This window comes from Rhinolophus sinicus, chromosome 12 (genome assembly GCF_057876585.1).
Source record: "Rhinolophus sinicus isolate RSI-liver-muscle chromosome 12, RSI-T2T, whole genome shotgun sequence".
Classification (NCBI taxonomy): domain Eukaryota; kingdom Metazoa; phylum Chordata; class Mammalia; order Chiroptera; family Rhinolophidae; genus Rhinolophus; species Rhinolophus sinicus.
The window spans coordinates 37,291,249-37,309,995 of record NC_142512.1 but is presented as its reverse complement, the minus strand read 5'-3'; the positions used below and the strand labels follow the sequence as shown (position 1 = coordinate 37,309,995).

At 39.6% G+C, this 18,747-nt stretch overlaps 1 protein-coding gene across 1 annotated transcript in view; it reads right to left on the bottom strand.

Moving 5' to 3' along the window:
* SKAP1 (src kinase associated phosphoprotein 1) overlaps positions 1-18,747 on the bottom strand; it is a 269,771-nt gene that overhangs the window by 45,674 nt on the left and 205,350 nt on the right. The window lies entirely within an intron of this gene.

Sequence of the window (18,747 nt, the reverse complement as noted above, 5' to 3'; positions counted from 1 at the left end):
AGGGGTACAGAAGGGCAACTGCTTGAACATAGCACAAAATAAAACAATTTCTAGATGATTGGGGGAAAAAGTAAATTTTCTTTCTTCCTAATTATATCTAATGCTGAAATTGCTTTAAATTATCTAAACATATATTAGTTTGTGCAAGGGGAGGTAGCCTAAATATGTACTGATTGGCAAGAAAAGGACTCTAGAGAATTAAAAATTTGCTGTGGATATAAGCTCCAAATTAGATAATCCACATTGAGATAATCAAAAGTCAAATTAATAGCTACCAGCACAGACAAGCTTTAACGAGTGATAGAGTTCACCACGAACATAGCTACTTCAGAGAAAGCAATAAACACACACTTTTTTTTTTAAACAAACAGAAAGCCACCTTAGTGAACATAAATTTTATTAAGGTCACACAAAGAAGGGCTATGCAAGCTGAACTTGGCAATAACTGCCAAATCTTGGTTTTGTCAAAGAATGGGAAAGAGTCTAAGAATGGTAGAAGCCTTTACAAAGAGAAGATCCTGGAACTGGCCCTGGTCTTTAATTGCATGGTGCTAACGTTCTCGGCTTTCAGTTAGCCTTCTTAGGTACAAATTTATTGAGAAGTCAACATCCTACTCCATCTTCCATCACTGGAGTTTATACTTATTTTAAAGAAGGGAGGGGCAAAGGACAGAAACAAACAGGAAGGAATTTACTCCTTAAAAAAGAAAATGAGGGGCGGCCGGGTGGCTCAGTTGGTTGGAGTGCGAGCTCTGAACAACAGGGTTGCTGGTTTGATTCCCACATGGGCCAGTGAGGGGTGCCCTCCACGACTAGGTTGAAGGACAATGACTTGGAGCTGATGGGCCCTGGAGAAACACACTGTTTCCCAATATTCCCCATTAAAAAAAATAAAAAATGAAACAACAACACAAAAGCTTTTTTAAAAATATAACTCTGTATTTCTTAATTAGGAGAAATGAAGGGAGCGGGCTAGCATAATCCTGATATTTATTCTTTTTAGTCCCCAAACCTAAATTTCTTTTGGTTTGCCTTAAAAAATGTAGAAAGCAAACAAAATACAAACCAAAATAAGGCACACCCTATACAATACCTTGAGACTTTTGGGTGGAATAATTTTTTTTTCAATTACACCTTTTTTTTTTTTTTAATTTTATTGGGGAAGGGGAACAGGACTTTATTGGGGAGCAGTGTGTACTTCCAGGACTTTTTTCCAAGTCAAGTTGTTGTCCTTTCAGTCTTAGTTGTGGAGGGCGCAGCTCAGCTCCAGGTCCAATCGCCGTTGTTAGTTGCAGGGGGTGCAGCACACCATCCCTTGTGGGACTCAAGGAATTGAACTGGCAACCTTGTGGTTGAGAGGCCACTGGCCCATGTGGGAATCGAACCGGCAGCCTTAAGAGTTAGGAGCATGGAGCTCTAACCGCCTGAACCACCAGGCCGGCCCCTACACCATTGTTTTTTGAATATCTCCTACAATAACTAATTCTTATTCAGTGGTGGCTACTTTGCTCAGTGCTTCACATACTTTTTGTTAAAAAAAACATTTTAAGACATTTTAAAATGCAACTAAAATTACCTTTTGCTTCTAAGCGAACCATTCCAAGCTTAGTTTGTTTATTTATCTATTCATTTATAATATTTTAAAAAACATTTATAATGTAATTGTGTGGGTACTTTTACCAAGCTTAGTTTTAAACATGTAGATCAGAAGAGAGACTCTTTTTCTTTTTTAGTGTGTCTGTCTAAGTGCCGATTCCTTATGCTATTTGTCCTTATTGTCAACTTCCTTGTTCATGGACTATTTTCATCTGTGTGTTTCACAGTTAACAAACTGGCTTCTATAAATCCTCCCAGATGTGTCAGTGTGCACGCATGAGATGAACAGCAGCAAAGGAAAGTTTGTTTGTCTAGGATCCTCTCATTTCTCCCATCCCTCTGAAAATTCTAATATCTCTGGAAACGCTCTCCAAGAAAACAGAAATGGATCCTGCTGAGGGTAGGGCGGCTGGGGTGAGGACCAGCACAACTGAGTCCGCCCCTTGAAGCAGAGTCCATCCTCTGTGCAGGGCTATCAAAAATTTGCTCCTGGAGGCCCCAAATGGAAATGAAAGACACAGGGAATGAGAAAAACAGGATCCCCTAAGCTTGGAGTTTCCATTTCTCTCTCTCACTCTTTTTTCCTTTTTCCTTTTTTAAGGTCTTGTTAAACTTAAGAGACACAGCTACTTGTTAAAGATGCCCAGAGTCTGAATCATAAAAGACATGTTAAATGTTCTATTAGAATTCAAACTTCCTTTTTTAATGCAAATCTAAATGCCATTTTATGGAACATCTATAATTATGAAAATGGGAAGACATTGCCTCGTGTGCGGGGAGAGTCTGTGAGTATGAATATTACATTAATGTGCCCACACCAGCTCACTGATCCTGCTGGCAGGAGCATAAAAAATGCTTGAGTGAAACTTTTATTTAGATGTTAAGACTCCAGGCCCCAGCGGGGTGACAGCAACAGTCCCTGTGCGTTGCTATCAGAGAGAGAGCTTGAATTGAATTACCCAGGGGGGAAGGAAGTAGTGATGAGCACTGCTTCGCTTATTTAATTTCATTTACTTTCAGTACATTATCAGCAGGAGTCTTTTCTTTCCCCACCAACCGAAACCCAAGAATGCCACCACCAAGAAAACAAAGACATAATGCAGCAGAGATGCTTGAACTTCAAGTCACTAATTCCAGGAGACTAGGGACACCTCCACCATCACCTTCTCTCCCTAAAGTCACATGTGGTTTTCTAAAATTGGGCACTGAACACGTTCCTCAATTTTCTTTCTTGGTCATTTACCAACAAGATTCTGAAGAGTAATAGAGCTGGAAATACGGTATTTTATATGCTGTGTTATCATAAGATGTGTTATGTTTCTTTCTTGTTAGAAGGAATCTGTATTGATAAACTCTCTTGCCCGGTTTCTCTTGTGGGCACTGGCGGAAAAAATGGGATTATAGGTGAAGTTTGGAATGGTTATGGAAAAAAATGAGGAAATCAAATCAATCTTTATTCTGTTGGCTTTTGTGTGTAAGGTACTGTGTGGTAAGGACAATAACAGAATTGTTCCCAACGTAAAGTTGACTCTGAGCTCAATCTCATCAGCTCCATGATCCATCTGATGAATCTAGACAACCAAGATGGGAAGCCACCATGGCATTAAGCTATCTCCTCTTTCTGTGTCTGCTCAGGGGCCTGTTGAACAAGGGCTGGCGACCCGGTGATGCACACATCAGCCACTGGCCTGGGGTGATGAGGCAGGAGGAGTCTTGGGCGCCTGAATTCACACCTACGTGCAAATGCAGATCTGCAGTGACTAACTCATAATAGAAATTATGTAAATGTTTCGCAGGATGATCATAAAAATAGGAAGAAGCCATGCACAATTGCTATTTTTAGGCAAAACCATTTGTATTTAAGTATACAATTTTTTTAAAAATGGAGGCTTTTTTTGTCCATTACCTGAAAAAAGATATCACCGCCTTAATGAAAAAATAGAAATTATTTAGGTTTATTGGGAACACATGGCTCTCTTGGATAAACCTAAGGGTGTTTCACATTATATCAACACAAAACAGAATTACATCAGTGTCATATCTCTCTCTACCACTACACTAAGTCAGTCTCTCAGAATAGCCTATACAAAGAAAAGATTCGCTTAGCTGAAGGATGTGGGGCCATAAAGATAAGATCAACAGAGAAGTGTGTTACTCAGAAGTGATGGCCACCCAACTTTCATGGCAGATGAAGATAAAAGAAATTCTCAGACATCCTTCTCTCCTCATCCAGATTCCTTTAAACCCTGTGTCCCACCCATGCCCAACTCTGCAATAAAAGACTATAGAGTAGGATTCCATCTCTCAGCGCTAAACATGACTCCTCAGTCAGCTTTACACAGCAACAACAATGGAGACCCTTTGGAGTGTGATACATTTCCATAAAGCAGTCAATAAAAAAGACACGGGAGCTTCTGTGAGTCACGGCCTATTTAATCAGCTGCGTTCTAGCCCACTGAGAAAAGAGAATTGGAGACATTGGTTGGCAACACCGCAGCACAAGGCTAATAGCACAAGAGTCCACACAAGTTCCACTGTGAAAGGCTGCAGCCCCTGCAAAACAAACCAGGTGCCTGCGAATTTTCATTAAAGACAGCTGGCTTGGTCTCTTGCTAACTCAACCTGAAATGAAAGTCAGTAATAAAAACAACAAACAAACAAACAAACAAAAACAAAAACTCAACCATCTTTTGTTTAATTCTTTTCCCCCCTTAAATTGTGGACTTCTATCAGAGAGAAGTCCTTTTCATTCAAATTCTTTTCAATTGTTCGAGAAAGGGACCAATCCAACTCCACCCCTGACGGCTACTGGGGGGTGAATTTCAGGCAGGGTGAAGTTTACCAGGTTCCTTCATTAAAGTACTTGTGATAAAGGACCCAGGGAGCTGGGTGGATGAGGTTGGAGAAAATCTAATATTTGAAGGCTGGGAATGGTCAAGTTACATCTGCAATTTCAGTTCACTCACAAATCGCTGGTGTGTGTGCACTGCAGACAAATGACAAATACACACTTCACAATGTTTCAAAGGTACAGAAATGGGGAGAGGCTACTGCAGGGTGGTGGGTGGATAGTATTCTCCTGTCTGGTGGTTGTTGATGCCAAAGCTGTTCATTAAACCCTTTCCCTTGTGTTTGATTTCTGTGGCCTTCTTTCATAGTTCATTACTGGTTTTCCTCAGCTCCTTGCATTTCTGGATTATATTTTGCTTTTCTTTCCAGTTTTTGGGAACCAGTCGATAAATGACAGTTGGTTTGAGGTATCTGGCAAGCCAGTGTTCATTTTCTGAACAGGGAAGTTCGTTTCAATGACTCTTCCTCTATTAGTCCCTTGGGACAGGCTTATATAATTCTTTAACTTCCATGTTTCCATTCGCTATCCACCTGAGTTTATACTTATTCCTCACACTTTTCTTTCATTTTGCTTCACTTATTAAGGAATTTAGACCAACACATGTAAGGTGAAAAATTCTGGATCATTAAATAAACTTTTAAAGGATCCAAAAAAATTCAAAGATACAGAAATCACTCAGATAGTTTAATTTCATGGAGGAATAAATCGAATAGCAGATGAAAAGAAGGGAGTGAACACAATGTACTTAAATAAGTTCTTTGGGCCGGCCCGGTGGCTCAGGCGGTTAGAGCTCCGTGCTCCTAACTCTGAAGGCTGCTGGTTCGATTCCCACATGGGCCAGTGGGCTCTCAACCACAAGGTTGCCAGTTCAATTCATCGACTCCCGCAAGGGATGGTGGGCAGTGCCCCCTGCAACTAAGACTGAACACGGCACCTTGAGCTGAGCTGCTGCTGAGCTCCCGGATGGCTCAGTTGGTTGGAATGCGTCCTCTCAACCACAAGGTTGCCGGTTCAACTCCCACAAGGGATGGTGTGCTGTGCCCCCTGCAACTAGCAATGGCAACTGGACCTGGAGCTGAGCTGCGCCCACCACAGCTAAGACTGAAAGGACAACAACTTGAAGCTGAACGGCACCCTCCACAACTAAGATTGAAAGGACAACAACTTGACTTGGAAAAAAAGTCCTGGAAGTACACACTGTTCCCCAATATAGTTCTGTTCCCCTTCCCCCAATAATAAAAAAAATAAGTTCTTCAACAAGCTGTGGTAGGAAACAAAACAAGGTCAGTTAGAGCTAGACTGAAGGGCATCAGAAAATGGTAGAAATAACACATTTGTAGTTGGCAAACCAACACAGGAGACAATATTGGGGAGACCGTGATGGACTCTTTTACCCTTCTGATTTTTTTAAGATCTTAAAAAGAAATCTGTTAATCCCGATAACAGACCAAATAGTGTAAAAAAATTTTGTGGACGAAATCTTGTTATACTGAGGATAAAGAAAATTCATGATAGATTCTAGGCCAGTAGTACTAAGAGAAAAACAAACAGATAATTAATGAATAAGATAATTAAAACTAATATGTTCTAATAAAATGGCAAGAGGTAAAGAACAAGTTTTTAACACATTTTATCAAGTATTGTTACATCTTAACAGCTCTACTTTAAAGACCAAGAACTGAGGCTTAGTGAAATTATGGGACTTGCTGAAGGTCGCTCAGCTGGAAAAGCCCATGCACCTTCCACCACCCTGAGCTTCATTTGAGAAAACACACTCAGAAGTGGCTGACTAAAGATAGGGTCTTCCCACTTCACTATCCCACAAAAGAGACCCCACTTAAATATGGAAAAAGAAACAGACATGATGTGTGGTTATTCTAATACTTGATGCCAGAAATTACTTTAAAATCTTGTATTTCTTATTTACCTTTTAATGCTCTGGCTGACTAATCTATGGAATTTCTTTCTAGAGCAGGTCGGTGTGAAATCTGAGAGGTCAATAGATATACAGAGCAAAATGAAAGAAAGTATGGGACTGCAATAAAAGGATACACAGAGTAAAGGAAATACAAAAGGAAGCAACCTGGAGCTCTCAAAAAATGCTGCTTGGTCACCAAGGTTTGTAAGACCTCATCCAACACAAGAGTGGTATCTAGAGAAATGAAGCCCAGTCCAGGAGAGGGTTCATGCAGGAATCTTGGACATGATTTTACTTTTTAAGGAAGAAGACTTGGTTTAAAAAGAAGGAATTGTAAGCCAAATATCCAAGTTGGTTTTCTTCATAAAACATTCCATAACAATGCCAATATTCATACAGAAACCATGAATATATATGGAAGACGAAGAACCTTCTTCATCCTACAAAGAGGCACGACACTAATTGTCTACGAGGCTTGTGGTCTTAAGGGATTCTCCTCTCCCATATCTTCAGTTTCAGTGGGATTTTATTTATAAGAATTGAAAATATTAGAAAAAAGCCCTTCTAATTCCAGGTATGATAACTTCCACACATTAATTTTAGCATCTAAATAAGTGGTAATAATCAACAGCATCTGCTAGGTGTAAGTAGTTCATCTTCAAGAATGACTCACTCAGTATAATAATCATTGATTCTCAGTCATGATATGACACATTGGTGTCTTTTGATCAGTTGAAGGTGTTGATCTAAAGGGCGGAGAGTTTGAATAATTCACTTTTAGAATAAGAATGGATTAAAAATTTTTCTTAATGATACCATTCATTTGTATTCTGATATGCTTTCCTAAGGGAAAAACGTCAATTAAAAATAACTTATAGCTTGTATTATTATACTACAGTCTATGATAGTCTAACCATAGTCTAACCACATCTGATATACTATTATTATTGTGGCAATCAAGAACTCCCACCATGCTTTATTTCCTTGAAAAAACTGTGTTTCTTCAAAACTGTAGGTATCCCATGAAAGTGGGTTGAACATATGAATGTCAGTGAACATGTGTTATGGTGGGAAAAGGCTGAGAATTCATATAATCTCCACACACGTTGTTTAAACCCAGGAAGCCTCTTGAGTCTTCTGATTTATTAATTACACCTATCTGGAACCCAGCACCCTCAGCTTTATTTTTATCCTAGAAATCCATCCTTAAATAAGACCACAAAGATCCAAACCACCTGAAGTCTCTTTAGCAGCCAAACCACAGTAAGTGGCAACAGTAAAAGTGAGAATCCTGATGCAAACACCGTGTTTCCCCCAAAAATAAGACCTAGCTGGACAATCAGCTCTAATGCGTCTTTTGTAGCAAAAATTAATATAAGACCTGGTGTTATTTTACTATAATATAAGACCAGGTATAATATAATATAATATAATATAACATAATATAATATAATATAATATAATATAATATAATATAATATAATATAATATAATATAATAATACTGGGTCTTATTTTACTATAAGACCGGGTATAATATAATATAATATAATATAAACTATAATACCAGGTCTTATATTAATTTTTGCTCCAAAAGACACATTAGAGCTGGTTGTCCAGCTAGGTTTTATATTCAGGGAAACATGGTACAGACAGCAATACTTTAAATGGCCTTGTGATTCTGAAAAGGAGGAGGAGAGAATTTGAAATGCCAAATTGTCTTTTTACACACCCTGAAGGATCGCTGTATTCTTCCCGTCTTGAGGTAGCTCACCATTATAAATGTGTCACTTGAGAGTGTATCTTTAAAAATGAATGACAATATATCATTTTCAAATCTATTTAGTACTCCACTAGACCCTGATAAGAACACAGAGAAAAGAAAAACAAAAGAGCCTAGCCTGGGTTTGAAATCACTTTTTAACTGGTTTACCTTCTACTTGTCTAACATAGTGTGGCCAGAAATCATCTTTCTGAAACAGATGTGGTCATGTCACATTCCTGCTTAAATTAATCCTCTAATGGTTCTCCATTACTTATAGGACGAAACTCGAACTCTCTAGCACACAAAAACTTTAAATATTTGGTGGCACCCTACCTCTCGGTTTCATTTTCTCCCAACCCCCATACCTCCCAAAACTCCAGCAACAAGAAGTAACAGACTTTGCCTTCTGGAACGTGTCACATACTTCGCAGGCAGGCCTTTTCTTGTCTGTTTTTCCTGTTTGAAAGTTCCTCTTTCTATCTCCCTTTTCTGAGCAGGGAGTCCTCCTTTAAGACCTCTCTGAATCTTTCTCTGTTTTCCCACGTAGAATTACATGCGAATAACTCCCTCTTCTGTGCTCTGATATCATTTTCTCCTGGGCATTATTACAGGAGTCTCGCCTCCCAGGGATCCTACACCTTTTCCCCAGGACTCTCCATTCTTGCCTCCTTGCTCAGGTTTACATCAGACTGGAATTACTATGTGAGGCTGCTAAAAGACTTGAACAAGGAAATAGAAAAGGGGTTATTTCTGGGCAAAGGAATGTAGCTGTGGGTCTGGGCAGAAGGCAGTAGGGAGGATAGCCTAGAAATAGGAAGGAGGGTAAACACACATCTTGCATTCATAGGAGGAGACATGGCACTATGGAAGAAAGTAAATGAACACAACATCATAGTAACTGTATAGAAATCGGGGGCCAGAGAAGAATACAACACAGCTGTGCACCTAGGGGGTCGGCCGCTGTTTGCACCATACCTGCCTATCCAGGTAAGGAGAGGAAGAAATAGCTTGGGGGAACTGGACCATGTGATCATTGCAGGATGGAACTGTACTTTAAGTAACTGTTGAATTGATGTGGGATTGAGAAGAATCCTCCCCTAAAACACACACACAGTAAACGCTAAGGAGCTTGGTGCTGATTATTTAATTTCTTGATGCCTAAAGAAGAGCTGTCACTGGCAAGTCTGGTCTGTTTCAGAGAGGGCAGTGCAATTCATTATTTGTACATGTTTATCGCCATATCCCCAAAGGCCTGGTACATACAGTAGGTGGCTGATAAATGCTAAACTGAACTGAAACCACTTCTAGCCTAATAGGACTTATGATCTAAGAAGGCAACATGGGAGTGAATATTTGTTAGATAAATTATTTTCAACCAAGCCACAAACAGTAATTTTTGTTCTGTATATTCACTATTTTAATCTTAAGGTTGGTGATGTGAAATTACAAAAGGGAAAGAAAGGAAGCTTTAGCCAAGAGATGGGTGGGGAGTGCAGAAGCGAGGATGAATAACAGTATTGAGAATGAGAGGAAGAGGGGCAAAGAGGATTTGGGGGGGAAATTTAGGAAAAAATACCATGAACTTCAACTAGAGAGAACTAAATTTCTGAGCCTATTTCGTAGTCTCATTGCGACACCAATTCTATTCACCTCAGACCTTATCTATCTTCAGGAAAGCATCAAAGGGTGGGGTTCAGAGGAAGCCATAAATGGACAAAGGACTGAGCCAAACTCCAACAACTTAAATGGATCACTGAATACTATTCATAAAATAGCTGTTGATAGCAATTTCTGAGCAACAGACCTTGAGTGGCTGAGAACTTGGCCTCTTCTTATAGTGTTTCCCCACTGTTGTTCTTTTATTTCCCTGAAAAATGATATCTTTCTCTTCGAACTTCCACAGGTACATTCATCTGCATCGTGTATTCAAACCTCCCGTGTGTGAGCATTTACTAGTGTTGACAATGGGCACGTCTACGTGGGGGTTTGTGTACTAGACTCCTGGAGTCTCTATCTTAGTTGCTCTCCAAAGCAAAAGATTTCAAGGAGGAAGAAAATGATAATAATTTAGCCTTCTCCATGTCTCTCTAGTAAAAGACATTTAGATATCATCAGAGCGCTGCATCGAATAAACTTTTAAAGCACACAAAGCAGAAAATAAAAAAAGAAGACTCAGGAACTAATTATCGTGATTCTCTGGGGGTATTTCAGGGTGGGTGATCTAATGAGAACCCTCACACCCCATCAGGAAGAACTTGATGGGAATGCAGTGATCTCAACAATGTGACTTTGACCTGATACGTAGCATCTGCGGACAAAGGGCCACTCCCAAACCAGACCTCACTCTCAGCCAGCAACCTGGGTGTCTCTGTGAGATCAGAGACAGAAAAATGATGGCCGTGCTAAGGGACCTTTAGGGCAAAAATCACCTCCTTTGAAGTTACACATTTGAGATTTCAAATCTTTCTTGATTCTTCTGTTTCATCTGACAAAACTCAGGCAAGTTTGAAGTTAAGTCAAACTTTGCAAGGAAAAGAATTAGAGAGGGGAAAATGAGGGTGACGTTTTTAGATCCGAAAGTTTCCAACCAAATCAAGTCTGTAATTGCAAAATGAAAACACTAAATCTCAATATCTATTTGCACAGCTCATTAACTAAGGGCTCACACTCAGCAAACGGAAAGAAAAAACAAAACAAAACAAAACACCAAAAAAACTTCAGCACCAAATACATTTGGAAAATTACTATGGAGACCATCCTTCCCTAGGATCTGAACTAGGTCCTGTCACATTCTGCTAGGCTGCTATCAGATGCATCTGTCTGTCTGTCTTTATTGCTTATTTAGAAAGTAGCAAGTCGGGATGAGGCAAAGTGTCTTTCGTCAGATGGTGCTGGGGAGACAGAGAACATTTCTTTTCCCCACTGAGCATTAGGAACATTACGGCAGGCACTCGACCTGCTCTCCTACTGGGACAACATGATTTACAACGTGAAAAGGGAAAACCTAAATCACCAAGTAATGAAAACATTATAGTTAATGCATCACAAGTGAGGAATTTATTACCATTAACTCCAATAAACAGTTATAAAACACTCGTCCTTTCCTGTCCATGAACAGGGACATAGACACTGGACTTCATTAAGCTCAACTTTCTTCTCCTCTTCACTAGACCAGTCATGTGTGTGTGAACCAACCACCATTTATTGTTAAGTGGACTGGTTCATTTTCCAGGACTGTAGAAAGCTGAAGGCACATCCATTTTGCTTCACGGTGCTTGGTACAGACGGATGAAATAGCAAAGTTTAGAAGACATGCAGCTCGGGATTCCTATGTAAGTTTATTTAAAAGTTCCTAAAATGTATGTCTGACAAAAGCCGATTAGCTGTTCTGAGCTGCCCTTCTCACAGGAAGGTAGATAAGTAATAATGCCTGGCGAGGAGAGTGGCATATGGGATGCCAGTGCATGTCAGGTGTGTTTAGCTGAATAATTTTTCCCTTGATATTGTTTGGTATAGCACCTTAGAAGCCTGAGATGGAAACCCATTTCCCACCAACATTTTTCTCTGTCACAGGGTCATACCAGTTTATTACCTTAAGGTTGTTCATGAACAAAACAGGCTGCACATATTGGATGGCTAAGGTAGACTGGTTCTGGATTCATTTGTTTTAGAGGGGGAAAAAAACAAAACAAAACTAAAGCGTCTTTTTGGCAAGCCAACTCTAATTGTGGAATTGCCTGGGTGTTACATAGCAGACAGGAGAGGCAGCATCAAATTCAGGCTTCCCTAACCAAATAGTTACAATAGTAACCATGATAATAGTAATAATTTACATTTGGATGATACTTGGTTTAGTGTTTGTAAAATGCTTTCCTTGATGGCCCCTCCTTGATCCTGATACAGACAACAAGTCCTCACCAGTCTAGGCTTCAGAAGTTGAAACTGAGGCTCAGAGAGAGGAAGGGACTTTCCCACACAGCTGGAAAAAAGAATCGGGACATAAACTCAGGGTTTTCTTAATGCTCCAACTTTAGTATGTTTTTGGCTACACGATGCTACACAAACATTTTACAGAATGAATAATGTTATAGTCATAACCATAACGTAACGTCAAGATGAAGAATGTTTTAATTCTAGACTTCCCAGCCCAAATTAAACAGTTCTTAGTAGCGATATTGCCAGATAGAGCCTGGGAGTTGTCCAGGATGCCAGCCTTGAAGAGGGAGCTGATCTTTGGCATTGCCAGTGAAGAGGCAGGTACCTGGGGGATCTCCTGTCTGAGGGTCACAGGTATGTTTAGCCCCACCCACTGGGCGGAATTGCTGGGCCTCTCCTGGGCCAAACTGTACAGAACACGTGACAGGAAGGACTAGAGAGGCTGTGCTGTGGAGTCAGAGCTGCATAACCTACCTTACAAAGCTAAGATTTCCAGATGCAAGACTACCAGAAAGTTGCGTAATTAAAAAAGGTAGTTAATACTCGTCAAGGAAATTCTTCTAAATAATATTTTATCGTTTATTTTAGCATTTCCAGAAGGTACCCTAATGAAGAACTCTTAGCTGGAGAGGTTACAGGGCTCACTAGCGGTGCTGCTGGAGCAAACGACCCTGCCACAAACTTTGCAGATGGGGAAACTAAAGCCCAGCCAGCTAGATTATGTCACTCACCCAATGATGTCATTATGTAATAACATCACCCAAGGTAATGGGACTAATTTGTTTGCAGAGTTGAGAAGAAAAATAGAGTTTTCTGACTCCAGTTCAGCATAATACCACTCTTTTACTCCCACAGTCAGGTAACAATCTTTCTCTAATCCTGACCCCATGGGTTTAATTTACGTGGGAAAACTACGAGTAAACCAGGGAGGTCCCAAATCTTGGGACACACAGTCCAGTGTTAAGTGAGAAGCATCTTCAAACAGGTGAGTTAACTGATAGTCTATGTCTGGAACACGGAGGCCCCCTGGCCTCCTTTCACTGCTGAGTTACCAGAACCCCAATAGCTGCATATAATGACACCACCAGGAGATTCATGATCCTTCTCTGGGGAAAAATGAATGGCCTCAGAGAAAAGATCTACAGATTCTGATGTTTGGGGGACCCCAAGGAAAATGGTTGGGTGCCCCCATCACTCTCAACTTGAGGCTTTAAAAAGTAAAGCCTATGAGCTGATGTGTTCCACCTTGGCACACAGAAACTTCAATCCGCATTTTAGTGCCTCACTTTTAAATATAAGCAGGGCCTAGGGACCACCAGTCATTTGCAGAAAAGTTTCCAACGTGAAAGACAAAGACCAAAATATATACAACAGACAAAAAGGAACTCAGAGGAAATAGAATTAACTTAGGGAGCAGAAAAGAAAATTAAAAACACAAACAAACAAACAAACAAGCCATCATTAATATTCCTAGATGGATGGGAAGACATTATATCCATGAAATAGGATGCTTGAAAAGGAACAATCAGAGAATAAGAAAGGACAGCTGGAAATTAAATAAATGGTAGCCAAAATGAAAAACAAAAATGAATAGATGAGTTGGAAGATATAATTGAGGAAATCGTAAAGAAATCGCGCAAAAAGATCAAGAAAAAGAAAACAGAAAACAGAAGGGATAAGAATATATTAGAACAGAGAAAATACAGGCAAGGAAATGATGAAAGAAACAACACAATTTCTCAAAATGAGGGAAATGAGTCTTCTGATTGAAAAGGTCCTCCATATACCCAGCCCTTGAATGAAAGTAACTCACACCTTGGTAATCACTGTGAAATTTCAGAACACAGTGGATAATGAGAAGTTCATAAAAGCTTTTAAATCAGATGAAAAAAAATCATATGTAAAGAATCAAGAAGCTAGAAAAGCCAATGAAGCAAAACTTTCCAAATTCTAAGGGCAAATGATTTTCATTAGCATTCTTACCCCCAAACTACCAATCAAGTGTGAAGGTAGAATAAAGAGGTTTTCAGACACACGCAGTCTCAAGAAATTTACCTCCTAGGCAGCCTTTCTCAGGATGCCACCAGAGGATATGTGCGCCACCAAAATGAAGGCGTCCACCAAGAAAGAAGGTGACATTGGATCCAGGTGGGGCTCTGACAAAGGAAAGAGAAAGGGAAGTCCAGGGTGACAGCTGTGCAGTGGGCCTCCAGAACAGCCAGCCCAGAGTGGGGAGAGGAACCGATGTCTCCAGGAACAGAATGGAATGTTCATTCCAAGAAAAGAATGGAGCTGATGGATCAGCTGTTGTGTTTGACCACGTGGAAAGTGGTAGTCAGAGGACAATTGCAATCCTGCTGCAAAGTTTGGGAAGAATTAGGGATGGTGACTTAGAAAAAGAAATCAAATGAAAAAGCCACTGCATTTGCCAACTCTAGAAAAAACAAGAAATAAAATTTAATTATAGAAGTTTATAGGGGTTGGCAGTAAATACAATTTACATAGTTAAAATCATGTAAACCCTAAAACTAAACTAACTAAAAATTATGATATAATCATGTGGGGAAGATGAAGGAGAAGTGAGGGTTGGGATGAGATAAGAGTATTAAATTCTCTGCCATTATATGAAATCAATAGATAATGTCTAAAATTGATAAATCAAAAAAAATAGCGATATAATAATATTATTTAGAAATGTGGAAGTACACACCAGAACTGATGAAAGAATTGAAGGGGGTTGCCTCTGGAGAGCAGTACTCTGGTATTGGGAAGGGAAGATTGCTTGTAGTACTATTTGATTTTTTAAAAACTGTATCTCTGTATTATTTTTATAAAAATAAAAAAGATAATTAGAACGTGGGAAAATGTAGTTTTACAACTATTTTACAACAAAGCCACATGTCTCTGTGTTTACATAATGATGTCCATTCTGAGTGGATGAATATACAAAATTCCTAAGTTTGGTGTGAAGGGTACAAGGCAAAGGAATCCAGGAAAGAAAGAATAAATCAGTGTAGAATAAAGAGAAACAAACTTATTAAAATCACTTACACAAAGCCATATTTGAATTAGGTATCGTTTTAAGAATATTTTAATAATCTGTAGTCTTTGTGCAATTTTAAGACTCATTTGCATTTCTAATATTGTACTTTGTTTGTACCATAGGTTTAATTCTGTTTAAGCTCTTTCTACATTGCAAAGGGACCCACAAAAATAGGAGGACTCTTTCCATTGGAAATCTGTTTTATTTCACAAATAACAAAGGGTATGCAATCTTATGAAATTTGGGGTCAGAAGCCCAGGGTATAAACTTGGGTTGCAATTTACAGAATAGTGTTATATCACTGGACATGACCAGAATTGGATAAAGCACCTGCAGATAAAATCATATCAGGAGAAATTTATTTGGACCCTACCACGTGGGAGGTGTTGTGCCAGAGAGCACGGAATTCCCAGGATGTCCTAGATCAGTGCAAAGACACAGAAAGCACAGACAGAATTTTAATTTATAGGGTTGGAAAGGTACAAGGCCATAAAACAAGACACCTGTTGTCCTACGTTTATGTTAAAGGTTTCACCTTTTTAAAAAATAATCAGAAACACATAATCATTATTCTTGACATAAATTACACTTTAGATTGGGGGTAGAAATCGTGTTTTAAGAATAAGAAGGGAAGGAAAAGTAAAACCAACTGCATGTAATTTTTCAAGTGGAAACAACGGCAATATGAAGATATATGGGTGTCAGACCCACTGGTAGAGGAAGGAGGCTCTGCTCTCTTACCTCTTATGGTGTCACTCCTGTGACCTCTACCATTTGAAATGCTTTGATTCCACCTTGCCCAAGGGACTCGTGAGCACCGGGAAAAGGGATGAAGGATGCCTATGCCTGACCTCACCTTTACATTGTCTAACGACTGAAGGTATAAATCAGCTTTCCCCTTGAAGACCTGAGTGTCGGAAGCTCACGTGAAATGCTGGAAATATTAAATGATGTCCCTGAGGGTTTTACTGTTACTCAGTTTTCTCCTGTAACTGGGAGAGCTGTTCACATGAGGGATATTCTCCCCCAGGACCTCAATTTGTATATAAAATGAAGTATGGAACTCCAACAACTTCTTGTCACTTTGGAAAGAAAATAAACAATTAGTGGAGGTGGCACTTAGCCCATTGTCCTGTTTATATTTCATGACTTCTTTGCCTGGTCCTGGAGAACAGCTCATACCAACAAAGATGGGAGAACACCCTCATTACAAATCCTATTTCCAGGGTAATAAATCTGCAGTGGCTAAAAGATCTCCATAGACTTGACTTAGGGTGGTGAACACATAGTGCAATATATAGATGATGTATTGTAGATTTGTACACTTGAAAACCTATATAACTTTACTAACCAACGTCACCCCAATAACTTTACTAAAATAATAAAAAAAAAACGAAGAAAAGAAAATCTATTAAAAAAAATGTCCATAGACTATTCAATGTGTTTTTGTAATGGGGAAAAACAAAAGTTTTTTCTTTGATCCTACTTAGCAGAGGAAGTGTGCTAATAATTAAAACTGAGGATCAAGTGCCCAGATGTCAGGGTTCCATTTCTAGCTCATCAGTGATCTTGGGCTATGTCTGTACCTCCCTTCCAGATTCGTTCTGCAGGATTTGTAAAATCTATGAACTCTTAAATATTCTAATATATGTTAATTCATTAATCCTGACCACTACCTCTATAATAAGAATAACCATCTATAGTAAGAAAATGATCATTTTTCTCTTGATGGAGAAATTAAAATGAATCGTTCAAGGCTTCCAGTTAGTAAGTGGCCAGGCAGCAACCAAAGTAAAGAATCCTCATGCCAATCCTTAGCATCAATCTCTTGGCATTGCTCAATCTTTCCCTCTCCTCTCTCCATCAAAGATTTGAAGTGCTGCTACACAAAGAATATATTCCCTATTACAGAAACATTACTTTACATTTGTATAGAGCTTTAAAAATTTTAGAGCACTTTCAAACCTCTTATTTAGTTCGATTTTTATAATAGCCCTATGAGGTAGGTATTTACAGAATCTGGAATGAGAGGATAAAAGTAAGAAGAAACAGCTTAAAGAGTTGAGAAGAAAAGCCAGTGAAATATTAAGGATTACCTAAGATATTGTAGAATCTTAATTACGACAGGTTTGTAAAAGATGGCCAGATGTATGAAAATATTGATTAGCCTGCCTGCTTCTCTGCTATAATAGAGGACTGATCTCTAAATGACCCTCTGCTCTGTGTTCTAAGATCATATTCCAGGCATGAAAGGATATTCAGAATAGTGTAATGTGCTCTTTTAACACAAGCTCTCTTGCTGTCTAACTATAGCTGAGTTAGGGATGAATGACATCGCTTCTCTAGGGGGCAAGAGAAAGTGTGTGTGAGGACCGAGGGGTATTCCAAACAGCATATGAGGAAAAACGAAGGAGTAAGTTTCTTTTGCCCCCAAGAAGCCCAACCTTCTAAAACCAAGCAGAATTGGTGCTGCTGAAATGAGTGTGTTTAAGGCAACTGGAAAAGGGTCTCTCTTCCAAAATATCTTCTCAACTGACTTCCTTAATTCCCCAAATTCCACCATTAGGAGGTGCCCATTCCTTTACATTAAAGCATTATTTCCTGTTGAAATATAAATGCCTTTGGGGCAGTACATTAAGTGAGGCATTCTCATCAACGGTGTGGTAACAAACTGATGCAACACAGATCACTGGGAGAGGGACGCCCAGAGTTGCAGCTCCCTCAGGGACAAAGCACAGTCATTTGTGACGGTGTAGTAGGCCAGCAGGGATAACCGACGGAAGTATGTCCAGCAGTGACTTTTACTTAGAAGATGTGTGTGGTTGACGACGCTGCGTTGAGCCGTTCCCAGTCATTAGCACCTTAGAGCAGTGGTTCTAAGGGCTGCACATCAGAATTACCTATCAACCTTTCAAAACAATGTAGATACCTGGACTGCACCCTAGATATGCTGAATCAGGATCATCTGGGATTGGAGCCAAGATATGTGTATTTTTACAAAGCTCTATGGATGTTCTGATGCTCAGCCACGGCTGAAAACCACAATCTCAGACTGAATCGTACATTCGGTCCTGGTCAACACGATGGCTTGCTGGTGGGCCTTTGAGGTGGGCCCCCAGGTGGGAGACCAGGACACTGAGTACCAGAAGAGGTGGTGAGAGGCCAGACAGATGCCATAAGAACAAAGTAACCAAATGTGACCTGGGAAAGAACCCAGACAACTTGTCTACATCACAATTTTGACAACTACCCGGGAGTAAGATTTGGAGACACAACATTAGTCTATGAAAGTTAGGACTTCTGCATAGCACCACTTAAGAAATGCCGGGGAATTATTACCTATACTCATATAACTTAGGCCTATTTCATCATTTCAAATGGCTAAACGAGTCATTTGTAGTCTTTTCATTATTTCTCCCCCTCACATTCTTTATAGTAACCTGTCTCTTACTCTTCTCACTTGTGCTTGGTTATCCACCAAAGGGAGTCCTTATCAGGTGAATCAGTTAGGATTAGTTCAGACAGTGTGGCAGAAAACCCCAAATAATAGAGGCCTTAACAAAACAGGAGATAATTTATCTTTCATGTATAATAAGACTGGAGGGAGGCAGCCTGAAGAGGGGAGGGAACTATGCTCCG